Raw genomic sequence first — 26,017 nt, 5'->3', positions numbered from 1 at the left:
AAGTGGATTCACCTGCTGCTGCAGTGACCACAGGTGTGATAACATCTAGAATTGGCATCTGGTGCGATCTCTCCGCTTCCACTCCAAAGAAAGTTACCTGTTTATTCCTATCATGCATTGGTTTTTGGGGTTTTCTTTGAGTAATGATGATCTCTTTAGTAGTCTGTTGGCGCCCTCTCCTGGAGGAATAGTTTGCTTGCTCTTGGACATTCTAAAAGAGAGGTCATGATAGACATTGAGCTTCTGAGCTCAATTGGGGACAGTCATGGGTGATGAATGTTTGCAACCTACTGCGAAGCCTCATACCGCAATATAAGGAACGTCAAATACTAAGAAAGGGCGGCCTATGAAAGAATTACTACTTTCAATAAGTACACTTAAACGGCTAATTGGGAATAGAAAAACTGTAAAAAGCCCTCTGAGAAAGCCCCCCTCTAACCTTTGATAGTAAGCTTTTCTGTAGTCTGCCTGTTGATGTATTTTCCGTTTGAACTGTGCACAACATGAAGAGACGGAACACTGGCGGCTTGTCACAATGCCCCCCGATGACATCACAATAGCGCTGCTGCCTAGAAAACAAGCTGCGCAGAAGAAGTTGTTCTTTGGGTGGGAGGGTGGGCTAGTGGAAGGAGGGGGCAATCTCTTTTTTTCCCGGGTGGTAGGGGGATGACAGGAGAAGGGAAGCGGGTGGTGAGAAAGGTACAGAGGGCAGGGTTTGGGGGCTGGGAAGGAAAGGGAAAAGATTAGGGTTTGGGGATGATGAAAGGGCTTTCTACGGGTAAGGATGGCAAAGGGTGGCAGTGACGGAAAGTCAGGCAACCTGTCCTGTCCGTCTTTTTGTATCGTGAATTGGAAAGACTGCAAGGGGGAGGGGAGTTGCTTGCGCCCTAAAGGAGGAGTTATTCAGATTCATTGCAGTGGGCGGCGGCTGCAAAACGCACCATTCTTCTTGTTTTGGCTCTGCAAAGCAGCCTTTTCAAGGGTTGGCTTGGGTGACAAAATGTCTTGTGTAGGCGTGGGTTTGTCTCCCTCTCGCTCTCTCTCCCTAAGATGTGTCCGGCATAGGCCAGGGTGCCACTCGAGGCCCAAACCAATTCTGGTTATCGCTTCTCGGCCTTTTGGCTAAGATCAAGTGTAGTATCTGTTCTTATCAGTTTAATATCTGATACGTCCCCTATCTGGGGACCATATATTAAATGGATTTTTAGAACAGGGAGATGGAAAAAGAGCTTGCTCTGTCCACTCCACGCATTGACCTGGTATTGCAGTACCTCCAGGAACGGTGCACCCCTTCTTAACCCAGTTTCCAAAAGCAGAACTCAATTCACCTGATTCATATTAGCCCGATTTAATGAATTGGAAGAAAGCATACGTCTTCATATGCACCTCAATTTGGCCCATTCACTTTTCACACTTCCTCCTTTTGTTTTTTATCTTTCACACTTTTGACTTTCTTTATTCATCCAAATAGCAAACTCATCACCACTCAACCTGACCAACTCGGCTATGTCCCCGTGCTGCAGTTCTCTGTCTTATCTAGATCATTTGCAATTGAATGGAATAGATCCCTTTTGGACAAAGTGGATTCACCTGCTGCTGCAGTGACCACAGGTGTGATAACATCTAGAATTGGCATCTGGTGCGATCTCTCCGCTTCCACTCCAAAGAAAGTTACCTGTTTATTCCTATCATGCATTGGTTTTTGGGGTTTTCTTTGAGTAATGATGATCTCTTTAGTAGTCTGTTGGCGCCCTCTCCTGGAGGAATAGTTTGCTTGCTCTTGGACATTCTAAAAGAGAGGTCATGATAGACATTGAGCTTCTGAGCTCAATTGGGGACAGTCATGGGTGATGAATGTTTGCAACCTACTGCGAAGCCTCATACCGCAATATAAGGAACGTCAAATACTAAGAAAGGGCGGCCTATGAAAGAATTACTACTTTCAATAAGTACACTTAAACGGCTAATTGGGAATAGAAAAACTGTAAAAAGCCCTCTGAGAAAGCCCCCCTCTAACCTTTGATAGTAAGCTTTTCTGTAGTCTGCCTGTTGATGTATTTTCCGTTTGAACTGTGCACAACATGAAGAGACGGAACACTGGCGGCTTGTCACAATGCCCCCCGATGACATCACAATAGCGCTGCTGCCTAGAAAACAAGCTGCGCAGAAGAAGTTGTTCTTTGGGTGGGAGGGTGGGCTAGTGGAAGGAGGGGGCAATCTCTTTTTTTCCCGGGTGGTAGGGGGATGACAGGAGAAGGGAAGCGGGTGGTGAGAAAGGTACAGAGGGCAGGGTTTGGGGGCTGGGAAGGAAAGGGAAAAGATTAGGGTTTGGGGATGATGAAAGGGCTTTCTACGGGTAAGGATGGCAAAGGGTGGCAGTGACGGAAAGTCAGGCAACCTGTCCTGTCCGTCTTTTTGTATCGTGAATTGGAAAGACTGCAAGGGGGAGGGGAGTTGCTTGCGCCCTAAAGGAGGAGTTATTCAGATTCATTGCAGTGGGCGGCGGCTGCAAAACGCACCATTCTTCTTGTTTTGGCTCTGCAAAGCAGCCTTTTCAAGGGTTGGCTTGGGTGACAAAATGTCTTGTGTAGGCGTGGGTTTGTCTCCCTCTCGCTCTCTCTCCCTAAGATGTGTCCGGCATAGGCCAGGGTGCCACTCGAGGCCCAAACCAATTCTGGTTATCGCTTCTCGGCCTTTTGGCTAAGATCAAGTGTAGTATCTGTTCTTATCGCTTCTCGGCCTTTTGGCTAAGATCAAGTGTAGTGTTGTTCGAAGAGGTGGTTTAAGCTCCAGGCCACCTTAGTACAATGATACAATGCACACTGGAAGGTTGCGCTTGCTAGTACTCTGGGTGGATAGTATATTCATCTAGAGGAAAACATGGCCCTACCAGGATCGAGGCTATTAGACTGAGTAAGGGTGGGGGGCTATGGTACAACGTGCCCCAGGACTGACGACCCTGGAGTGAGTCTGAGCTTGCTGGCTTGGGACCCCGGCAAGTCTTGGGCTCTGTAGCACACCGTACCTTGCCTTTTCATACTTTTTGAGCATATTACCCTATCCCGGCCTTCTGGCTAGGAAGGGAAATTTTTATAATCCCGGTCGGAGGTCTGGTCAGCTTTGGGCTGAGAAACTAACACCCGGTTGGAGGTCTGGGTCAGCTTCGGCTGAGAAACCAACACCCGGTTGGAGGTCTGGGTCAGCTTCGGCTGAGAAACCAACACCCGGTTGGAGGTCCGGTTAGCCTTGGGCTGAGAAACCAACACCGGTTGACGGTCCGGGCAGTTTCGGCTGCGAAACCAACAACTAGTAGCTCTCTACTCCACTTGGGTAAGATGCCTGGGTGGACGCTGGGAGCAACGACAAGGCTCAACCAGGCTTCGGCTTGGGGGAGCACCGAAGATCCCTGACCCTTGCTGTGGCCTTCTGGCTCGGAGGGACGGGGTTGATTTTTGGGGACCCTCTCCTCACGGTGGGGTCCACACGAATCCTAGCCTTTGCACTGTTTTTGGTGTGACTTCGGTCATGCATTTTTTGTGGTGCTTTGGAAAGCTTCATTAAATCAAAAAATCTGTTCTTATCAGTTTAATATCTGATACGTCCCCTATCTGGGGACCATATATTAAATGGATTTTTAGAACAGGGAGATGGAAAAAGAGCTTGCTCTGTCCACTCCACGCATTGACCTGGTATTGCAGTACCTCCAGGAACGGTGCACCCCTTCTTAACCCAGTTTCCAAAAGCAGAACTCAATTCACCTGATTCATATTAGCCCGATTTAATGAATTGGAAGAAAGCATACGTCTTCATATGCACCTCAATTTGGCCCATTCACTTTTCACACTTCCTCCTTTTGTTTTTTATCTTTCACACTTTTGACTTTCTTTATTCATCCAAATAGCAAACTCATCACCACTCAACCTGACCAACTCGGCTATGTCCCCGTGCTGCAGTTCTCTGTCTTATCTAGATCATTTGCAATTGAATGGAATAGATCCCTTTTGGACAAAGTGGATTCACCTGCTGCTGCAGTGACCACAGGTGTGATAACATCTAGAATTGGCATCTGGTGCGATCTCTCCGCTTCCACTCCAAAGAAAGTTACCTGTTTATTCCTATCATGCATTGGTTTTTGGGGTTTTCTTTGAGTAATGATGATCTCTTTAGTAGTCTGTTGGCGCCCTCTCCTGGAGGAATAGTTTGCTTGCTCTTGGACATTCTAAAAGAGAGGTCATGATAGACATTGAGCTTCTGAGCTCAATTGGGGACAGTCATGGGTGATGAATGTTTGCAACCTACTGCGAAGCCTCATACCGCAATATAAGGAACGTCAAATACTAAGAAAGGGCGGCCTATGAAAGAATTACTACTTTCAATAAGTACACTTAAACGGCTAATTGGGAATAGAAAAACTGTAAAAAGCCCTCTGAGAAAGCCCCCCTCTAACCTTTGATAGTAAGCTTTTCTGTAGTCTGCCTGTTGATGTATTTTCCGTTTGAACTGTGCACAACATGAAGAGACGGAACACTGGCGGCTTGTCACAATGCCCCCCGATGACATCACAATAGCGCTGCTGCCTAGAAAACAAGCTGCGCAGAAGAAGTTGTTCTTTGGGTGGGAGGGTGGGCTAGTGGAAGGAGGGGGCAATCTCTTTTTTTCCCGGGTGGTAGGGGGATGACAGGAGAAGGGAAGCGGGTGGTGAGAAAGGTACAGAGGGCAGGGTTTGGGGGCTGGGAAGGAAAGGGAAAAGATTAGGGTTTGGGGATGATGAAAGGGCTTTCTACGGGTAAGGATGGCAAAGGGTGGCAGTGACGGAAAGTCAGGCAACCTGTCCTGTCCGTCTTTTTGTATCGTGAATTGGAAAGACTGCAAGGGGGAGGGGAGTTGCTTGCGCCCTAAAGGAGGAGTTATTCAGATTCATTGCAGTGGGCGGCGGCTGCAAAACGCACCATTCTTCTTGTTTTGGCTCTGCAAAGCAGCCTTTTCAAGGGTTGGCTTGGGTGACAAAATGTCTTGTGTAGGCGTGGGTTTGTCTCCCTCTCGCTCTCTCTCCCTAAGATGTGTCCGGCATAGGCCAGGGTGCCACTCGAGGCCCAAACCAATTCTGGTTATCGCTTCTCGGCCTTTTGGCTAAGATCAAGTGTAGTATCTGTTCTTATCAGTTTAATATCTGATACGTCCCCTATCTGGGGACCATATATTAAATGGATTTTTAGAACAGGGAGATGGAAAAAGAGCTTGCTCTGTCCACTCCACGCATTGACCTGGTATTGCAGTACCTCCAGGAACGGTGCACCCCTTCTTAACCCAGTTTCCAAAAGCAGAACTCAATTCACCTGATTCATATTAGCCCGATTTAATGAATTGGAAGAAAGCATACGTCTTCATATGCACCTCAATTTGGCCCATTCACTTTTCACACTTCCTCCTTTTGTTTTTTATCTTTCACACTTTTGACTTTCTTTATTCATCCAAATAGCAAACTCATCACCACTCAACCTGACCAACTCGGCTATGTCCCCGTGCTGCAGTTCTCTGTCTTATCTAGATCATTTGCAATTGAATGGAATAGATCCCTTTTGGACAAAGTGGATTCACCTGCTGCTGCAGTGACCACAGGTGTGATAACATCTAGAATTGGCATCTGGTGCGATCTCTCCGCTTCCACTCCAAAGAAAGTTACCTGTTTATTCCTATCATGCATTGGTTTTTGGGGTTTTCTTTGAGTAATGATGATCTCTTTAGTAGTCTGTTGGCGCCCTCTCCTGGAGGAATAGTTTGCTTGCTCTTGGACATTCTAAAAGAGAGGTCATGATAGACATTGAGCTTCTGAGCTCAATTGGGGACAGTCATGGGTGATGAATGTTTGCAACCTACTGCGAAGCCTCATACCGCAATATAAGGAACGTCAAATACTAAGAAAGGGCGGCCTATGAAAGAATTACTACTTTCAATAAGTACACTTAAACGGCTAATTGGGAATAGAAAAACTGTAAAAAGCCCTCTGAGAAAGCCCCCCTCTAACCTTTGATAGTAAGCTTTTCTGTAGTCTGCCTGTTGATGTATTTTCCGTTTGAACTGTGCACAACATGAAGAGACGGAACACTGGCGGCTTGTCACAATGCCCCCCGATGACATCACAATAGCGCTGCTGCCTAGAAAACAAGCTGCGCAGAAGAAGTTGTTCTTTGGGTGGGAGGGTGGGCTAGTGGAAGGAGGGGGCAATCTCTTTTTTTCCCGGGTGGTAGGGGGATGACAGGAGAAGGGAAGCGGGTGGTGAGAAAGGTACAGAGGGCAGGGTTTGGGGGCTGGGAAGGAAAGGGAAAAGATTAGGGTTTGGGGATGATGAAAGGGCTTTCTACGGGTAAGGATGGCAAAGGGTGGCAGTGACGGAAAGTCAGGCAACCTGTCCTGTCCGTCTTTTTGTATCGTGAATTGGAAAGACTGCAAGGGGGAGGGGAGTTGCTTGCGCCCTAAAGGAGGAGTTATTCAGATTCATTGCAGTGGGCGGCGGCTGCAAAACGCACCATTCTTCTTGTTTTGGCTCTGCAAAGCAGCCTTTTCAAGGGTTGGCTTGGGTGACAAAATGTCTTGTGTAGGCGTGGGTTTGTCTCCCTCTCGCTCTCTCTCCCTAAGATGTGTCCGGCATAGGCCAGGGTGCCACTCGAGGCCCAAACCAATTCTGGTTATCGCTTCTCGGCCTTTTGGCTAAGATCAAGTGTAGTATCTGTTCTTATCAGTTTAATATCTGATACGTCCCCTATCTGGGGACCATATATTAAATGGATTTTTAGAACAGGGAGATGGAAAAAGAGCTTGCTCTGTCCACTCCACGCATTGACCTGGTATTGCAGTACCTCCAGGAACGGTGCACCCCTTCTTAACCCAGTTTCCAAAAGCAGAACTCAATTCACCTGATTCATATTAGCCCGATTTAATGAATTGGAAGAAAGCATACGTCTTCATATGCACCTCAATTTGGCCCATTCACTTTTCACACTTCCTCCTTTTGTTTTTTATCTTTCACACTTTTGACTTTCTTTATTCATCCAAATAGCAAACTCATCACCACTCAACCTGACCAACTCGGCTATGTCCCCGTGCTGCAGTTCTCTGTCTTATCTAGATCATTTGCAATTGAATGGAATAGATCCCTTTTGGACAAAGTGGATTCACCTGCTGCTGCAGTGACCACAGGTGTGATAACATCTAGAATTGGCATCTGGTGCGATCTCTCCGCTTCCACTCCAAAGAAAGTTACCTGTTTATTCCTATCATGCATTGGTTTTTGGGGTTTTCTTTGAGTAATGATGATCTCTTTAGTAGTCTGTTGGCGCCCTCTCCTGGAGGAATAGTTTGCTTGCTCTTGGACATTCTAAAAGAGAGGTCATGATAGACATTGAGCTTCTGAGCTCAATTGGGGACAGTCATGGGTGATGAATGTTTGCAACCTACTGCGAAGCCTCATACCGCAATATAAGGAACGTCAAATACTAAGAAAGGGCGGCCTATGAAAGAATTACTACTTTCAATAAGTACACTTAAACGGCTAATTGGGAATAGAAAAACTGTAAAAAGCCCTCTGAGAAAGCCCCCCTCTAACCTTTGATAGTAAGCTTTTCTGTAGTCTGCCTGTTGATGTATTTTCCGTTTGAACTGTGCACAACATGAAGAGACGGAACACTGGCGGCTTGTCACAATGCCCCCCGATGACATCACAATAGCGCTGCTGCCTAGAAAACAAGCTGCGCAGAAGAAGTTGTTCTTTGGGTGGGAGGGTGGGCTAGTGGAAGGAGGGGGCAATCTCTTTTTTTCCCGGGTGGTAGGGGGATGACAGGAGAAGGGAAGCGGGTGGTGAGAAAGGTACAGAGGGCAGGGTTTGGGGGCTGGGAAGGAAAGGGAAAAGATTAGGGTTTGGGGATGATGAAAGGGCTTTCTACGGGTAAGGATGGCAAAGGGTGGCAGTGACGGAAAGTCAGGCAACCTGTCCTGTCCGTCTTTTTGTATCGTGAATTGGAAAGACTGCAAGGGGGAGGGGAGTTGCTTGCGCCCTAAAGGAGGAGTTATTCAGATTCATTGCAGTGGGCGGCGGCTGCAAAACGCACCATTCTTCTTGTTTTGGCTCTGCAAAGCAGCCTTTTCAAGGGTTGGCTTGGGTGACAAAATGTCTTGTGTAGGCGTGGGTTTGTCTCCCTCTCGCTCTCTCTCCCTAAGATGTGTCCGGCATAGGCCAGGGTGCCACTCGAGGCCCAAACCAATTCTGGTTATCGCTTCTCGGCCTTTTGGCTAAGATCAAGTGTAGTATCTGTTCTTATCAGTTTAATATCTGATACGTCCCCTATCTGGGGACCATATATTAAATGGATTTTTAGAACAGGGAGATGGAAAAAGAGCTTGCTCTGTCCACTCCACGCATTGACCTGGTATTGCAGTACCTCCAGGAACGGTGCACCCCTTCTTAACCCAGTTTCCAAAAGCAGAACTCAATTCACCTGATTCATATTAGCCCGATTTAATGAATTGGAAGAAAGCATACGTCTTCATATGCACCTCAATTTGGCCCATTCACTTTTCACACTTCCTCCTTTTGTTTTTTATCTTTCACACTTTTGACTTTCTTTATTCATCCAAATAGCAAACTCATCACCACTCAACCTGACCAACTCGGCTATGTCCCCGTGCTGCAGTTCTCTGTCTTATCTAGATCATTTGCAATTGAATGGAATAGATCCCTTTTGGACAAAGTGGATTCACCTGCTGCTGCAGTGACCACAGGTGTGATAACATCTAGAATTGGCATCTGGTGCGATCTCTCCGCTTCCACTCCAAAGAAAGTTACCTGTTTATTCCTATCATGCATTGGTTTTTGGGGTTTTCTTTGAGTAATGATGATCTCTTTAGTAGTCTGTTGGCGCCCTCTCCTGGAGGAATAGTTTGCTTGCTCTTGGACATTCTAAAAGAGAGGTCATGATAGACATTGAGCTTCTGAGCTCAATTGGGGACAGTCATGGGTGATGAATGTTTGCAACCTACTGCGAAGCCTCATACCGCAATATAAGGAACGTCAAATACTAAGAAAGGGCGGCCTATGAAAGAATTACTACTTTCAATAAGTACACTTAAACGGCTAATTGGGAATAGAAAAACTGTAAAAAGCCCTCTGAGAAAGCCCCCCTCTAACCTTTGATAGTAAGCTTTTCTGTAGTCTGCCTGTTGATGTATTTTCCGTTTGAACTGTGCACAACATGAAGAGACGGAACACTGGCGGCTTGTCACAATGCCCCCCGATGACATCACAATAGCGCTGCTGCCTAGAAAACAAGCTGCGCAGAAGAAGTTGTTCTTTGGGTGGGAGGGTGGGCTAGTGGAAGGAGGGGGCAATCTCTTTTTTTCCCGGGTGGTAGGGGGATGACAGGAGAAGGGAAGCGGGTGGTGAGAAAGGTACAGAGGGCAGGGTTTGGGGGCTGGGAAGGAAAGGGAAAAGATTAGGGTTTGGGGATGATGAAAGGGCTTTCTACGGGTAAGGATGGCAAAGGGTGGCAGTGACGGAAAGTCAGGCAACCTGTCCTGTCCGTCTTTTTGTATCGTGAATTGGAAAGACTGCAAGGGGGAGGGGAGTTGCTTGCGCCCTAAAGGAGGAGTTATTCAGATTCATTGCAGTGGGCGGCGGCTGCAAAACGCACCATTCTTCTTGTTTTGGCTCTGCAAAGCAGCCTTTTCAAGGGTTGGCTTGGGTGACAAAATGTCTTGTGTAGGCGTGGGTTTGTCTCCCTCTCGCTCTCTCTCCCTAAGATGTGTCCGGCATAGGCCAGGGTGCCACTCGAGGCCCAAACCAATTCTGGTTATCGCTTCTCGGCCTTTTGGCTAAGATCAAGTGTAGTATCTGTTCTTATCAGTTTAATATCTGATACGTCCCCTATCTGGGGACCATATATTAAATGGATTTTTAGAACAGGGAGATGGAAAAAGAGCTTGCTCTGTCCACTCCACGCATTGACCTGGTATTGCAGTACCTCCAGGAACGGTGCACCCCTTCTTAACCCAGTTTCCAAAAGCAGAACTCAATTCACCTGATTCATATTAGCCCGATTTAATGAATTGGAAGAAAGCATACGTCTTCATATGCACCTCAATTTGGCCCATTCACTTTTCACACTTCCTCCTTTTGTTTTTTATCTTTCACACTTTTGACTTTCTTTATTCATCCAAATAGCAAACTCATCACCACTCAACCTGACCAACTCGGCTATGTCCCCGTGCTGCAGTTCTCTGTCTTATCTAGATCATTTGCAATTGAATGGAATAGATCCCTTTTGGACAAAGTGGATTCACCTGCTGCTGCAGTGACCACAGGTGTGATAACATCTAGAATTGGCATCTGGTGCGATCTCTCCGCTTCCACTCCAAAGAAAGTTACCTGTTTATTCCTATCATGCATTGGTTTTTGGGGTTTTCTTTGAGTAATGATGATCTCTTTAGTAGTCTGTTGGCGCCCTCTCCTGGAGGAATAGTTTGCTTGCTCTTGGACATTCTAAAAGAGAGGTCATGATAGACATTGAGCTTCTGAGCTCAATTGGGGACAGTCATGGGTGATGAATGTTTGCAACCTACTGCGAAGCCTCATACCGCAATATAAGGAACGTCAAATACTAAGAAAGGGCGGCCTATGAAAGAATTACTACTTTCAATAAGTACACTTAAACGGCTAATTGGGAATAGAAAAACTGTAAAAAGCCCTCTGAGAAAGCCCCCCTCTAACCTTTGATAGTAAGCTTTTCTGTAGTCTGCCTGTTGATGTATTTTCCGTTTGAACTGTGCACAACATGAAGAGACGGAACACTGGCGGCTTGTCACAATGCCCCCCGATGACATCACAATAGCGCTGCTGCCTAGAAAACAAGCTGCGCAGAAGAAGTTGTTCTTTGGGTGGGAGGGTGGGCTAGTGGAAGGAGGGGGCAATCTCTTTTTTTCCCGGGTGGTAGGGGGATGACAGGAGAAGGGAAGCGGGTGGTGAGAAAGGTACAGAGGGCAGGGTTTGGGGGCTGGGAAGGAAAGGGAAAAGATTAGGGTTTGGGGATGATGAAAGGGCTTTCTACGGGTAAGGATGGCAAAGGGTGGCAGTGACGGAAAGTCAGGCAACCTGTCCTGTCCGTCTTTTTGTATCGTGAATTGGAAAGACTGCAAGGGGGAGGGGAGTTGCTTGCGCCCTAAAGGAGGAGTTATTCAGATTCATTGCAGTGGGCGGCGGCTGCAAAACGCACCATTCTTCTTGTTTTGGCTCTGCAAAGCAGCCTTTTCAAGGGTTGGCTTGGGTGACAAAATGTCTTGTGTAGGCGTGGGTTTGTCTCCCTCTCGCTCTCTCTCCCTAAGATGTGTCCGGCATAGGCCAGGGTGCCACTCGAGGCCCAAACCAATTCTGGTTATCGCTTCTCGGCCTTTTGGCTAAGATCAAGTGTAGTATCTGTTCTTATCAGTAAAAGATCAAGTGTAGTGTTGTTCGAAGAGGTGGTTTAAGCTCCAGGCCACCTTAGTACAATGATACAATGCACACTGGAAGGTTGCGCTTGCTAGTACTCTGGGTGGATAGTATATTCATCTAGAGGAAAACATGGCCCTACCAGGATCGAGGCTATTAGACTGAGTAAGGGTGGGGGGCTATGGTACAACGTGCCCCAGGACTGACGACCCTGGAGTGAGTCTGAGCTTGCTGGCTTGGGACCCCGGCAAGCCTTGGGCTCTGAAGCACACCGTACCTTGCCTTTTCATACTTTTTGAGCATATTACCCTATCCCGGCCTTCTGGCTAGGAAGGGAAATTTTTATAATCCCGGTCGGAGGTCTGGTCAGCTTTGGGCTGAGAAACTAACACCCGGTTGGAGGTCTGGGTCAGCTTCGGCTGAGAAACCAACACCCGGTTGGAGGTCTGGGTCAGCTTCGGCTGAGAAACCAACACCCGGTTGGAGGTCCGGTTAGCCTTGGGCTGAGAAACCAACACCGGTTGACGGTCCGGGCAGTTTCGGCTGCGAAACCAACAACTAGTAGCTCTCTACTCCACTTGGGTAAGATGCCTGGGTGGACGCTGGGAGCAACGACAAGGCTCAACCAGGCTTCGGCTTGGGGGAGCACCGAAGATCCCTGACCCTTGCTGTGGCCTTCTGGCTCGGAGGGACGGGGTTGATTTTTGGGGACCCTCTCCTCACGGTGGGGTCCACACGAATCCTAGCCTTTGCACTGTTTTTGGTGTGACTTCGGTCATGCATTTTTTGTGGTGCTTTGGAAAGCTTCATTAAATCAAAAATCTGTTCTTATCAGTTTAATATCTGATACGTCCCCTATCTGGGGACCATATATTAAATGGATTTTTAGAACAGGGAGATGGAAAAAGAGCTTGCTCTGTCCACTCCACGCATTGACCTGGTATTGCAGTACCTCCAGGAACGGTGCACCCCTTCTTAACCCAGTTTCCAAAAGCAGAACTCAATTCACCTGATTCATATTAGCCCGATTTAATGAATTGGAAGAAAGCATACGTCTTCATATGCACCTCAATTTGGCCCATTCACTTTTCACACTTCCTCCTTTTGTTTTTTATCTTTCACACTTTTGACTTTCTTTATTCATCCAAATAGCAAACTCATCACCACTCAACCTGACCAACTCGGCTATGTCCCCGTGCTGCAGTTCTCTGTCTTATCTAGATCATTTGCAATTGAATGGAATAGATCCCTTTTGGACAAAGTGGATTCACCTGCTGCTGCAGTGACCACAGGTGTGATAACATCTAGAATTGGCATCTGGTGCGATCTCTCCGCTTCCACTCCAAAGAAAGTTACCTGTTTATTCCTATCATGCATTGGTTTTTGGGGTTTTCTTTGAGTAATGATGATCTCTTTAGTAGTCTGTTGGCGCCCTCTCCTGGAGGAATAGTTTGCTTGCTCTTGGACATTCTAAAAGAGAGGTCATGATAGACATTGAGCTTCTGAGCTCAATTGGGGACAGTCATGGGTGATGAATGTTTGCAACCTACTGCGAAGCCTCATACCGCAATATAAGGAACGTCAAATACTAAGAAAGGGCGGCCTATGAAAGAATTACTACTTTCAATAAGTACACTTAAACGGCTAATTGGGAATAGAAAAACTGTAAAAAGCCCTCTGAGAAAGCCCCCCTCTAACCTTTGATAGTAAGCTTTTCTGTAGTCTGCCTGTTGATGTATTTTCCGTTTGAACTGTGCACAACATGAAGAGACGGAACACTGGCGGCTTGTCACAATGCCCCCCGATGACATCACAATAGCGCTGCTGCCTAGAAAACAAGCTGCGCAGAAGAAGTTGTTCTTTGGGTGGGAGGGTGGGCTAGTGGAAGGAGGGGGCAATCTCTTTTTTTCCCGGGTGGTAGGGGGATGACAGGAGAAGGGAAGCGGGTGGTGAGAAAGGTACAGAGGGCAGGGTTTGGGGGCTGGGAAGGAAAGGGAAAAGATTAGGGTTTGGGGATGATGAAAGGGCTTTCTACGGGTAAGGATGGCAAAGGGTGGCAGTGACGGAAAGTCAGGCAACCTGTCCTGTCCGTCTTTTTGTATCGTGAATTGGAAAGACTGCAAGGGGGAGGGGAGTTGCTTGCGCCCTAAAGGAGGAGTTATTCAGATTCATTGCAGTGGGCGGCGGCTGCAAAACGCACCATTCTTCTTGTTTTGGCTCTGCAAAGCAGCCTTTTCAAGGGTTGGCTTGGGTGACAAAATGTCTTGTGTAGGCGTGGGTTTGTCTCCCTCTCGCTCTCTCTCCCTAAGATGTGTCCGGCATAGGCCAGGGTGCCACTCGAGGCCCAAACCAATTCTGGTTATCGCTTCTCGGCCTTTTGGCTAAGATCAAGTGTAGTATCTGTTCTTATCAGTTTAATATCTGATACGTCCCCTATCTGGGGACCATATATTAAATGGATTTTTAGAACAGGGAGATGGAAAAAGAGCTTGCTCTGTCCACTCCACGCATTGACCTGGTATTGCAGTACCTCCAGGAACGGTGCACCCCTTCTTAACCCAGTTTCCAAAAGCAGAACTCAATTCACCTGATTCATATTAGCCCGATTTAATGAATTGGAAGAAAGCATACGTCTTCATATGCACCTCAATTTGGCCCATTCACTTTTCACACTTCCTCCTTTTGTTTTTTATCTTTCACACTTTTGACTTTCTTTATTCATCCAAATAGCAAACTCATCACCACTCAACCTGACCAACTCGGCTATGTCCCCGTGCTGCAGTTCTCTGTCTTATCTAGATCATTTGCAATTGAATGGAATAGATCCCTTTTGGACAAAGTGGATTCACCTGCTGCTGCAGTGACCACAGGTGTGATAACATCTAGAATTGGCATCTGGTGCGATCTCTCCGCTTCCACTCCAAAGAAAGTTACCTGTTTATTCCTATCATGCATTGGTTTTTGGGGTTTTCTTTGAGTAATGATGATCTCTTTAGTAGTCTGTTGGCGCCCTCTCCTGGAGGAATAGTTTGCTTGCTCTTGGACATTCTAAAAGAGAGGTCATGATAGACATTGAGCTTCTGAGCTCAATTGGGGACAGTCATGGGTGATGAATGTTTGCAACCTACTGCGAAGCCTCATACCGCAATATAAGGAACGTCAAATACTAAGAAAGGGCGGCCTATGAAAGAATTACTACTTTCAATAAGTACACTTAAACGGCTAATTGGGAATAGAAAAACTGTAAAAAGCCCTCTGAGAAAGCCCCCCTCTAACCTTTGATAGTAAGCTTTTCTGTAGTCTGCCTGTTGATGTATTTTCCGTTTGAACTGTGCACAACATGAAGAGACGGAACACTGGCGGCTTGTCACAATGCCCCCCGATGACATCACAATAGCGCTGCTGCCTAGAAAACAAGCTGCGCAGAAGAAGTTGTTCTTTGGGTGGGAGGGTGGGCTAGTGGAAGGAGGGGGCAATCTCTTTTTTTCCCGGGTGGTAGGGGGATGACAGGAGAAGGGAAGCGGGTGGTGAGAAAGGTACAGAGGGCAGGGTTTGGGGGCTGGGAAGGAAAGGGAAAAGATTAGGGTTTGGGGATGATGAAAGGGCTTTCTACGGGTAAGGATGGCAAAGGGTGGCAGTGACGGAAAGTCAGGCAACCTGTCCTGTCCGTCTTTTTGTATCGTGAATTGGAAAGACTGCAAGGGGGAGGGGAGTTGCTTGCGCCCTAAAGGAGGAGTTATTCAGATTCATTGCAGTGGGCGGCGGCTGCAAAACGCACCATTCTTCTTGTTTTGGCTCTGCAAAGCAGCCTTTTCAAGGGTTGGCTTGGGTGACAAAATGTCTTGTGTAGGCGTGGGTTTGTCTCCCTCTCGCTCTCTCTCCCTAAGATGTGTCCGGCATAGGCCAGGGTGCCACTCGAGGCCCAAACCAATTCTGGTTATCGCTTCTCGGCCTTTTGGCTAAGATCAAGTGTAGTATCTGTTCTTATCAGTTTAATATCTGATACGTCCCCTATCTGGGGACCATATATTAAATGGATTTTTAGAACAGGGAGATGGAAAAAGAGCTTGCTCTGTCCACTCCACGCATTGACCTGGTATTGCAGTACCTCCAGGAACGGTGCACCCCTTCTTAACCCAGTTTCCAAAAGCAGAACTCAATTCACCTGATTCATATTAGCCCGATTTAATGAATTGGAAGAAAGCATACGTCTTCATATGCACCTCAATTTGGCCCATTCACTTTTCACACTTCCTCCTTTTGTTTTTTATCTTTCACACTTTTGACTTTCTTTATTCATCCAAATAGCAAACTCATCACCACTCAACCTGACCAACTCGGCTATGTCCCCGTGCTGCAGTTCTCTGTCTTATCTAGATCATTTGCAATTGAATGGAATAGATCCCTTTTGGACAAAGTGGATTCACCTGCTGCTGCAGTGACCACAGGTGTGATAACATCTAGAATTGGCATCTGGTGCGATCTCTCCGCTTCCACTCCAAAGAAAGTTACCTGTTTATTCCTATCATGCATTGGTTTTTGGGGTTTTCTTTGAGTAATGATGATCTCTTTAGTAGTCTGTTGGCGCCCTCTCCTGGAGGAATAGTTTGCTTGCTCTTGGACATTCTAAAAGAGAGGTCATGATAGACATTGAGCTTCTGAGCTCAATTGGGGACAGTCATGGGTGATGAATGTTTGCAACCTACTGCGAAGCCTCATACCGCAATATAAGGAACGTCAAATACTAAGAAAGGGCGGCCTATGAAAGAATTACTACTTTCAATAAGTACACTTAAACGGCTAATTGGGAATAGAAAAACTGTAAAAAGCCCTCTGAGAAAGCCCCCCTCTAACCTTTGATAGTAAGCTTTTCTGTAGTCTGCCTGTTGATGTATTTTCCGTTTGAACTGTGCACAACATGAAGAGACGGAACACTGGCGGCTTGTCACAATGCCCCCCGATGACATCACAATAGCGCTGCTGCCTAGAAAACAAGCTGCGCAGAAGAAGTTGTTCTTTGGGTGGGAGGGTGGGCTAGTGGAAGGAGGGGGCAATCTCTTTTTTTCCCGGGTGGTAGGGGGATGACAGGAGAAGGGAAGCGGGTGGTGAGAAAGGTACACAGGGCAGGGTTTGGGGGCTGGGAAGGAAAGGGAAAAGATTAGGGTTTGGGGATGATGAAAGGGCTTTCTACGGGTAAGGATGGCAAAGGGTGGCAGTGACGGAAAGTCAGGCAACCTGTCCTGTCCGTCTTTTTGTATCGTGAATTGGAAAGACTGCAAGGGGGAGGGGAGTTGCTTGCGCCCTAAAGGAGGAGTTATTCAGATTCATTGCAGTGGGCGGCGGCTGCAAAACGCACCATTCTTCTTGTTTTGGCTCTGCAAAGCAGCCTTTTCAAGGGTTGGCTTGGGTGACAAAATGTCTTGTGTAGGCGTGGGTTTGTCTCCCTCTCGCTCTCTCTCCCTAAGATGTGTCCGGCATAGGCCAGGGTGCCACTCGAGGCCCAAACCAATTCTGGTTATCGCTTCTCGGCCTTTTGGCTAAGATCAAGTGTAGTATCTGTTCTTATCAGTTTAATATCTGATACGTCCCCTATCTGGGGACCATATATTAAATGGATTTTTAGAACAGGGAGATGGAAAAAGAGCTTGCTCTGTCCACTCCACGCATTGACCTGGTATTGCAGTACCTCCAGGAACGGTGCACCCCTTCTTAACCCAGTTTCCAAAAGCAGAACTCAATTCACCTGATTCATATTAGCCCGATTTAATGAATTGGAAGAAAGCATACGTCTTCATATGCACCTCAATTTGGCCCATTCACTTTTCACACTTCCTCCTTTTGTTTTTTATCTTTCACACTTTTGACTTTCTTTATTCATCCAAATAGCAAACTCATCACCACTCAACCTGACCAACTCGGCTATGTCCCCGTGCTGCAGTTCTCTGTCTTATCTAGATCATTTGCAATTGAATGGAATAGATCCCTTTTGGACAAAGTGGATTCACCTGCTGCTGCAGTGACCACAGGTGTGATAACATCTAGAATTGGCATCTGGTGCGATCTCTCCGCTTCCACTCCAAAGAAAGTTACCTGTTTATTCCTATCATGCATTGGTTTTTGGGGTTTTCTTTGAGTAATGATGATCTCTTTAGTAGTCTGTTGGCGCCCTCTCCTGGAGGAATAGTTTGCTTGCTCTTGGACATTCTAAAAGAGAGGTCATGATAGACATTGAGCTTCTGAGCTCAATTGGGGACAGTCATGGGTGATGAATGTTTGCAACCTACTGCGAAGCCTCATACCGCAATATAAGGAACGTCAAATACTAAGAAAGGGCGGCCTATGAAAGAATTACTACTTTCAATAAGTACACTTAAACGGCTAATTGGGAATAGAAAAACTGTAAAAAGCCCTCTGAGAAAGCCCCCCTCTAACCTTTGATAGTAAGCTTTTCTGTAGTCTGCCTGTTGATGTATTTTCCGTTTGAACTGTGCACAACATGAAGAGACGGAACACTGGCGGCTTGTCACAATGCCCCCCGATGACATCACAATAGCGCTGCTGCCTAGAAAACAAGCTGCGCAGAAGAAGTTGTTCTTTGGGTGGGAGGGTGGGCTAGTGGAAGGAGGGGGCAATCTCTTTTTTTCCCGGGTGGTAGGGGGATGACAGGAGAAGGGAAGCGGGTGGTGAGAAAGGTACAGAGGGCAGGGTTTGGGGGCTGGGAAGGAAAGGGAAAAGATTAGGGTTTGGGGATGATGAAAGGGCTTTCTACGGGTAAGGATGGCAAAGGGTGGCAGTGACGGAAAGTCAGGCAACCTGTCCTGTCCGTCTTTTTGTATCGTGAATTGGAAAGACTGCAAGGGGGAGGGGAGTTGCTTGCGCCCTAAAGGAGGAGTTATTCAGATTCATTGCAGTGGGCGGCGGCTGCAAAACGCACCATTCTTCTTGTTTTGGCTCTGCAAAGCAGCCTTTTCAAGGGTTGGCTTGGGTGACAAAATGTCTTGTGTAGGCGTGGGTTTGTCTCCCTCTCGCTCTCTCTCCCTAAGATGTGTCCGGCATAGGCCAGGGTGCCACTCGAGGCCCAAACCAATTCTGGTTATCGCTTCTCGGCCTTTTGGCTAAGATCAAGTGTAGTATCTGTTCTTATCAGTTTAATATCTGATACGTCCCCTATCTGGGGACCATATATTAAATGGATTTTTAGAACAGGGAGATGGAAAAAGAGCTTGCTCTGTCCACTCCACGCATTGACCTGGTATTGCAGTACCTCCAGGAACGGTGCACCCCTTCTTAACCCAGTTTCCAAAAGCAGAACTCAATTCACCTGATTCATATTAGCCCGATTTAATGAATTGGAAGAAAGCATACGTCTTCATATGCACCTCAATTTGGCCCATTCACTTTTCACACTTCCTCCTTTTGTTTTTTATCTTTCACACTTTTGACTTTCTTTATTCATCCAAATAGCAAACTCATCACCACTCAACCTGACCAACTCGGCTATGTCCCCGTGCTGCAGTTCTCTGTCTTATCTAGATCATTTGCAATTGAATGGAATAGATCCCTTTTGGACAAAGTGGATTCACCTGCTGCTGCAGTGACCACAGGTGTGATAACATCTAGAATTGGCATCTGGTGCGATCTCTCCGCTTCCACTCCAAAGAAAGTTACCTGTTTATTCCTATCATGCATTGGTTTTTGGGGTTTTCTTTGAGTAATGATGATCTCTTTAGTAGTCTGTTGGCGCCCTCTCCTGGAGGAATAGTTTGCTTGCTCTTGGACATTCTAAAAGAGAGGTCATGATAGACATTGAGCTTCTGAGCTCAATTGGGGACAGTCATGGGTGATGAATGTTTGCAACCTACTGCGAAGCCTCATACCGCAATATAAGGAACGTCAAATACTAAGAAAGGGCGGCCTATGAAAGAATTACTACTTTCAATAAGTACACTTAAACGGCTAATTGGGAATAGAAAAACTGTAAAAAGCCCTCTGAGAAAGCCCCCCTCTAACCTTTGATAGTAAGCTTTTCTGTAGTCTGCCTGTTGATGTATTTTCCGTTTGAACTGTGCACAACATGAAGAGACGGAACACTGGCGGCTTGTCACAATGCCCCCCGATGACATCACAATAGCGCTGCTGCCTAGAAAACAAGCTGCGCAGAAGAAGTTGTTCTTTGGGTGGGAGGGTGGGCTAGTGGAAGGAGGGGGCAATCTCTTTTTTTCCCGGGTGGTAGGGGGATGACAGGAGAAGGGAAGCGGGTGGTGAGAAAGGTACAGAGGGCAGGGTTTGGGGGCTGGGAAGGAAAGGGAAAAGATTAGGGTTTGGGGATGATGAAAGGGCTTTCTACGGGTAAGGATGGCAAAGGGTGGCAGTGACGGAAAGTCAGGCAACCTGTCCTGTCCGTCTTTTTGTATCGTGAATTGGAAAGACTGCAAGGGGGAGGGGAGTTGCTTGCGCCCTAAAGGAGGAGTTATTCAGATTCATTGCAGTGGGCGGCGGCTGCAAAACGCACCATTCTTCTTGTTTTGGCTCTGCAAAGCAGCCTTTTCAAGGGTTGGCTTGGGTGACAAAATGTCTTGTGTAGGCGTGGGTTTGTCTCCCTCTCGCTCTCTCTCCCTAAGATGTGTCCGGCATAGGCCAGGGTGCCACTCGAGGCCCAAACCAATTCTGGTTATCGCTTCTCGGCCTTTTGGCTAAGATCAAGTGTAGTATCTGTTCTTATCAGAACAAACTGAGCTAGCTACACTTGACGAGATACGATCAGGGAGACAAGCTCCGAAGCCCAGCCGAGACCGGAAGAGGGAGATCGGACGGAAGAAGAGCTTGGCAGAAAGAAGCAAGAAGACGAAGGCTCGGAGAAGACTTGGGGAGACCAGAGGAACTTCGAGGAGGAACACAGCGGGAGAAGACACCCGGAGAAGAATCCAAGATCCAGCTCCGGGAACTCAAGCAGGAACCAGCCATGGCAAGCAAGCCAGAGAAGGCAGCCAAGAAGGCTCAGGACCCAGGGACCTCCAGGAAGGCTCATCCAGAGGCTTCTTCGGCCCAAGAGGCCCCTACCTCCGACGCCAGCCAGCCGGAGGGAGCCTGGACGCCGCCTGAAAAGGCTCCAACCCTGGAGCCTTGGATGCGGCAGACGGTCGCCCTGAAGCTGAAGGCGGTGGATGGTAGGTTGCCGGACATGTCCAGCGACGTGTTCTGCAAGAAGATGATTCTGGATCAGGGCTTCTCCAGGGCGGAAACCCTGAGTGTCCAGACCTTCATGACTGGCATTTTTCTGGTAACCTTTGCCACGGTGAATGCCTGCAGGAGATACTGGGAGGCGATGAACGCAGCGATGCCGGACTCCCCTTTTCATTCTTTTTTAGGATCCTGTCCTATACAGAGGGATGAGAAGAGGATCACGGTCTCCATGCGGAACCCGCACACCCCAGGAAGAGACATCTCCACGTTCCTGGGACGTCTCTGCACAGTGGTGAGGGAGCCATCCCACATCCTTAACGGCAACGGATTCTGGACGGGTAAGTGGTCAGTAACCGTTCGACTCTACAGGGAACCAGCATCCGAGGATGGTCTCCAGCACCTGCCCCCGACATTCTCTCTGGGAAACTCCTTTGGTCTCATCTACTACCCGGACATGCCACACAACTGCAGGAAATGTGGCGGGAAAGGGCATTCGATGAAGACCTGCAAGGAGGACGCCTGCAGGGTTTGCCGGGTGACAGGACACAGCTCCAAGGACTGCCCAAAGAAGAAGACTTGCAACCTATGTGGACAGGCGGACCACCTTTACAAGGACTGCCCACAGCGGGAGAAATCCTGGGCAAGGGTTGCCGCGGCGACCCAGTATCAGGTAGTCACAGCTTCGTCGACCAAGGCAGCTACGACCAAGGCCACAGAGGCCAAGGACAAGGCGGCCAAGAACCCAGCGACCGTGGCTCCAGCCGATGCCCCAGCAGCCACGGAGTCCAGGGAAAAGAAGGGTAAGAAAACTGTTGCCCCCTCCCTGGTCCCCCCCCCTGTCACCCCTGTCCAAACCCCTCCCCCCCCGGCCAACCCTACTGAGGATTCCACTACCTCCACCTCATTTCCCTACTCCTCAGTTGGTCTCCTCACCCCCCCCCCAAAGCCCACTCTCCCTCCCCAGACCATGAGAGCAGAGGGCCTCAGCACTCTTGCACTTTTCACCGAGGAGGATTTTCCAGCTCTTGTCTCCTCAGGTACAGGCCAAAGGAAAAGGAAGGTGGAAGATAGTCCTGTCGCAGAACCTTCCAAGCTGTTCATTGTGGACCCCAATCCACCCCAGGAAGAGGAGGATGGCCTCCTCCCAGAACCGGACGTGTTGGAGCAGATGGTGGAGTCCCTTGTGGCCGAAGAAGAAATGGAGGAGTCGGAAGCCACTGAGGCACCATCCCTGCTCGATCAGCTAGAAGAAGAGGGTCTGCTGGAGATACCCTTACCAGCAGGTGCCAAAGAGGAAGAACCGCCCGACCGGAGTGGTAACTAAGGCACACCGCCTGCTCTAACTTTCTCTTTCCTCCAATGACTGCTAACATTAACATCTTTTCCATTAATGTTAGGAGCATCAGAGACAAGTTCCGACGTCAGACAATTTTTGCGTTCCTTAACACTCAGTCTAGTGATGTATTTTTCCTGCAGGAATGCTCCCTTCCCTCCTCTAGGTCCTTCAACCATCTGGCCAGGGAGTGGACCCATGGCCCATCCTACTGGTCTGGCGGGGGCGACTGTAGGTCCGCGGGGGTCGCCGTGCTGATCAGGGGAAGCGCCTTCACATTGGACTCTGTTCAGGAAATCGTCTGCGGCAGGTTACTGCTCGTGGATGGCACCTGGGCGGGAGAACCTGTCAGGTTCATCAATGTGTATGCTTCTCCTGTGAAGAGCGATCGACTGGAGCTCCTCCAAGCCCTGCGCCCTCAGCTCGCTACCACCAGGACGGTAGTGATGGCCGGGGATTTCAACTGCCCGATTGAGGAGGATGGACGCAGTTCTGGAACGGCTGCCAAGTTGGACGTCACATCCAAACTGCTCATTGAGATGATGACCGAAGCCTCTCTTGTGGACGTTGTTGGCTCCATCGGACACGGATCCGTGAACTATTCATGGTGCCGATCCGATGGCTCGCTGCGTTCCAGGATTGACTTTGTGTTTACCTCTCGGGCGGTTGGGCGGAGTGGGCACTCGATGGTCCCCTGCTTCTTCTCTGACCACAGAGCCATTCACTTTCAAGGTGTGCTGGGCCATGGCTTCCCCATTGGCCCGGGCTCCTGGAAGCTGAACTGCTCTCTGCTGGAAAAGGGTGAGATTCTGGAGGAGCTTAGAGCTGCCTACTCCACGTGGCGGGCATACAAGGCGGGCTTCCAGTCTGTTTCTGACTGGTGGGAATACGTTAAACTCGAGTTCCGTTTCTTCTTTCAGGCAAAGAGTCAACAACAGGCGTGTCTGAAGAGGAGGGACTTCAGGAGACTCCAGCGTGAGCTGCGTTCCCTGCAGGACCTTCTTCGATGCGGCTGGGACGTGAGAGAGGAGCTGGAGGAGACTAAGAGGAGCCTGAAAAGGCACTTCGAGGAGGAGTCCGAGCGAATTGTCTTCCGTTCCAAAGTGGAGAACCTGGAGAAGGGTGAGAAATGTAACTCGTTCTTTTTCAGGAAACTCCACGCCGGTCACACGCCCATGAATGAACTACGAGACGAGAGTGGAAGCATACGACGCGGGAAAGAGAATGTGATGAAGGTCGTCAGCGACTTCTACAGCGAACTCTACGCCCGCAAGACTACTGACCCCGAGGCCGCCGATAAGTTCCTGTCAGGTATCACTAACCATCTTGACCCTGCAGACGCGGCGGCCATGGACGTTCCTCTGACGGTGGACGAGCTGCTCTCGGCCGCCAAATCCTTTAGTTCTGGCAGGACACCGGGCAGTGACGGCCTCCCAGCAGAGCTCTATGTAGCGCTGGGAGACCTAATCTGTCCGGACCTGTTAGGGCTGTATGAGGAGATGGTGGTGGAGGGCAGAATGCCTCCATCTCTGAGGGAAGGAATGGTCACGATCCTGTACAAGCGTAAAGGAGAGAGGTGCGACCTGAAGAATTGGCGTCCCATCACCCTTCTGAATGTCGACTACAAGATCCTGGCCAAGACGATGGCAACGAGACTGAAGACGGTTATCGGACGGATCATCCACCCGGATCAGACCTGCGGCATCCCCGGACGTCGCATCGCAGACAGCCTGGCTCTCATGCGGGACACGGTCGAGTACATCAAAGCCCGCCGGGTGCACGCAGCCCTGATCTCGTTGGATCAGGAAAAGGCCTTCGACCGTGTTTCCCATGAGTTCCTGGGCAAAGCTCTGCACAGGTTAGGTTTGGGTAACATGTTTTGTTTGTATGTCCAACTAATGTATTTTGATATTCACAGCTCGGTGTTGGTAAACGGCTGGAAGACTGACCCCTTCCCGGTCCTCTCAGGGGTCAGACAAGGCTGTCCTCTGTCACCTCTTCTTTTTGTTTGTGTTATAGAACTCTTTGCAGAGGCTATCCGGCGGAATGGAGAGATCAGAGGGATCACCGCACCAGGACCAGAACGCTTCGAGGTCAAGTGCTCGCTCTACATGGACGACGTGACCGTCTTCTGCGCGGACCGGCGCTCAGTCGACACCCTCGTCCAGACCTGTGAGACCTTCGGATGGGCTTCGGGAGCCAAAGTCAACTGCGGGAAGTCGGAAGCCATGCTCTTCGGGGACTGGCAGCCGGCCTCTTCCGCCCCCTTCCCTTTCAGCATCCAGCCGGATTTCATCAAGGTTCTTGGAGTCTGGTTCGGGAAGGAAGGAGCAGCCCTCAAGTCCTGGGAGGAACGCTTGACCAAGATCACCCAACGGATCGGTCTGTGGAGCCTCAGACGCCTCACCTGTGAGGGCAAAGCACTGGTCCTGCGTAACGAGGTACTGCCCGTGCTGCAGTACACGGCCCAGGCCTGGCCCCCCCTTGCCACCGTGTGCAGGGCCATTACCAGGACGGTGTTTCGTTTTGTCTGGGGATCCAAGATGGACAGAGTAAAGCGGAGCATCATGTACAAGGATCCTCGCAAGGGTGGGAAGGGCGTACCCGATATCCCCACCCTCCTGCGATCCTCCTTCGTATGTGACTGCGTTCGCCGAACTCTGCGAGTCAAGAGAGGTTCCGCGGGTGGGTCCATGTCTCGCTTCTTCCTGCTCCCCCTTTGGAGACGGATAGGCTGGGACAAGTGGGACAGCTCCTTCCCCTACAACTGGACGGCGCCATGGTTCTACGGAGACGTGGTTCGGTTTGTGAGGGAACACCAACTGGAGGGACTCAAGCCTGATTTGTGGAAGCCAAAGACTATCCACAAACTCATCAGAGCCAAGGACGAAATGGAGAACATTCCAGGACTTCATCACGACACACTGGAGACTGTTTGGACAAACGTGTCATCGGCTGGATTGACCAACGGGCACAAGGACTTGTCATGGATGGCGATACAGGGCGGACTGCCCGTCCGGTCATTCATGCACGCCCGGAACCTGTGCAAAACCCGGTACTGCCCAAGGTGCCCCTTCGTGGAGGAAACATCGCTGCACGCCTTTTGGGACTGCCGTTTCGCACAGCGCCTGTTGGTTGCCCTGGAGGATGACCTGAGGAACTCCGTCCCCAGAGGGAGCCTATCGTACCATTCCGTACTTTATGGACTCTTCCCTGGGACTCACACCGTTGGAGCCATCCAGGAGGCTTGGCGCCTTATGAACTGCTTTAAGGACGCTATTTGGGTCGCCAGGAACCGGCTCATCTTGAAGAGGGAGAGGATGTCTATCCAGGATTGCCGCAGGCTGATCCACAGCCTGCTCAGAGACTATTCCATCATGGACAGTCCGGACGACAGCGCCGAGGAGGAGGTTTAGACCTCTTCCATGCCCCCTCCCTCCTTTTCCCGTTATGTGCGTCTTTCAATAAAGCTTCGGGCCTGTGATTTCCCCACCCTATCCCCCTTTTCCCCTACCCCCATCCCACAATCGCCGGTTCGTCGTTATTTATTGTCTAACTTTTTCTTTCAGCTTGAGTGTTATGGATAAGCATAGGAGCGTGATGTATAGTTTAGTGCGTCGTACGCTATGGCTATGTAAGAAGGATTGTATATTTCTGTGTGTACGGGGCTGCGGCACTGTACACGGTTTGTTACCTTTTTGTGAGTAGTGCATGATAATAAAGATGCTGTTAAATCAAAAAAAATCTGTTCTTATCAGTTTAATATCTGATACGTCCCCTATCTGGGGACCATATATTAAATGGATTTTTAGAACAGGGAGATGGAAAAAGAGCTTGCTCTGTCCACTCCACGCATTGACCTGGTATTGCAGTACCTCCAGGAACGGTGCACCCCTTCTTAACCCAGTTTCCAAAAGCAGAACTCAATTCACCTGATTCATATTAGCCCGATTTAATGAATTGGAAGAAAGCATACGTCTTCATACGCACCTCAATTTGGCCCATTCACTTTTCACACTTCCTCC

The 26,017-nt window shown here is 48.9% G+C and overlaps 11 non-coding genes and 4 pseudogenes across 11 annotated transcripts; all 15 read left to right on the top strand.

The window, feature by feature from the left end:
- Nucleotides 1–1,102: 1,102 nt before the first annotated feature.
- LOC142276303 (U2 spliceosomal RNA) lies at nucleotides 1,103–1,293 on the top strand. Its single transcript, XR_012739775.1, has one exon. It is a non-coding gene; the product is annotated as a U2 spliceosomal RNA (small nuclear RNA).
- A 1,387-nt stretch (nucleotides 1,294–2,680) lies between these two features.
- LOC142276322 (U2 spliceosomal RNA) lies at nucleotides 2,681–2,844 on the top strand (annotated as a pseudogene).
- A 685-nt stretch (nucleotides 2,845–3,529) lies between these two features.
- LOC142276316 (U2 spliceosomal RNA) lies at nucleotides 3,530–3,723 on the top strand. Its single transcript, XR_012739786.1, has one exon. It is a non-coding gene; the product is annotated as a U2 spliceosomal RNA (small nuclear RNA).
- A 1,387-nt stretch (nucleotides 3,724–5,110) lies between these two features.
- LOC142276302 (U2 spliceosomal RNA) lies at nucleotides 5,111–5,301 on the top strand. The gene has a single exon (XR_012739774.1). It is a non-coding gene; the product is annotated as a U2 spliceosomal RNA (small nuclear RNA).
- A 1,387-nt stretch (nucleotides 5,302–6,688) lies between these two features.
- LOC142276301 (U2 spliceosomal RNA) lies at nucleotides 6,689–6,879 on the top strand. The gene has a single exon (XR_012739773.1). It is a non-coding gene; the product is annotated as a U2 spliceosomal RNA (small nuclear RNA).
- Nucleotides 6,880–8,266: 1,387 nt separating this feature from the next.
- Nucleotides 8,267–8,457, top strand: LOC142276300 (U2 spliceosomal RNA). The gene has a single exon (XR_012739772.1). It is a non-coding gene; the product is annotated as a U2 spliceosomal RNA (small nuclear RNA).
- A 1,387-nt stretch (nucleotides 8,458–9,844) lies between these two features.
- LOC142276299 (U2 spliceosomal RNA) lies at nucleotides 9,845–10,035 on the top strand. Its single transcript, XR_012739771.1, has one exon. It is a non-coding gene; the product is annotated as a U2 spliceosomal RNA (small nuclear RNA).
- Nucleotides 10,036–11,422: 1,387 nt separating this feature from the next.
- LOC142276321 (U2 spliceosomal RNA) lies at nucleotides 11,423–11,572 on the top strand (annotated as a pseudogene).
- A 685-nt stretch (nucleotides 11,573–12,257) lies between these two features.
- On the top strand, nucleotides 12,258–12,450 carry LOC142276314 (U2 spliceosomal RNA). The gene has a single exon (XR_012739785.1). It is a non-coding gene; the product is annotated as a U2 spliceosomal RNA (small nuclear RNA).
- A 1,387-nt stretch (nucleotides 12,451–13,837) lies between these two features.
- Nucleotides 13,838–14,028, top strand: LOC142276298 (U2 spliceosomal RNA). The gene has a single exon (XR_012739770.1). It is a non-coding gene; the product is annotated as a U2 spliceosomal RNA (small nuclear RNA).
- A 1,387-nt stretch (nucleotides 14,029–15,415) lies between these two features.
- LOC142276297 (U2 spliceosomal RNA) lies at nucleotides 15,416–15,606 on the top strand. The gene has a single exon (XR_012739769.1). It is a non-coding gene; the product is annotated as a U2 spliceosomal RNA (small nuclear RNA).
- A 1,387-nt stretch (nucleotides 15,607–16,993) lies between these two features.
- LOC142276295 (U2 spliceosomal RNA) lies at nucleotides 16,994–17,184 on the top strand. Its single transcript, XR_012739768.1, has one exon. It is a non-coding gene; the product is annotated as a U2 spliceosomal RNA (small nuclear RNA).
- A 1,387-nt stretch (nucleotides 17,185–18,571) lies between these two features.
- Nucleotides 18,572–18,762, top strand: LOC142276294 (U2 spliceosomal RNA). The gene has a single exon (XR_012739767.1). It is a non-coding gene; the product is annotated as a U2 spliceosomal RNA (small nuclear RNA).
- Nucleotides 18,763–20,149: 1,387 nt separating this feature from the next.
- Nucleotides 20,150–20,253, top strand: LOC142276323 (U2 spliceosomal RNA; annotated as a pseudogene).
- A 5,429-nt stretch (nucleotides 20,254–25,682) lies between these two features.
- On the top strand, nucleotides 25,683–25,889 carry LOC142276315 (U2 spliceosomal RNA; annotated as a pseudogene).
- Nucleotides 25,890–26,017: the final 128 nt, after the last annotated feature.

Source organism: Anomaloglossus baeobatrachus, unplaced genomic scaffold, assembly GCF_048569485.1.
Source record: "Anomaloglossus baeobatrachus isolate aAnoBae1 unplaced genomic scaffold, aAnoBae1.hap1 Scaffold_3964, whole genome shotgun sequence".
NCBI classification, from domain to species: domain Eukaryota; kingdom Metazoa; phylum Chordata; class Amphibia; order Anura; family Aromobatidae; genus Anomaloglossus; species Anomaloglossus baeobatrachus.
This window is presented reverse-complemented; position numbering and strand designations above follow the sequence as displayed.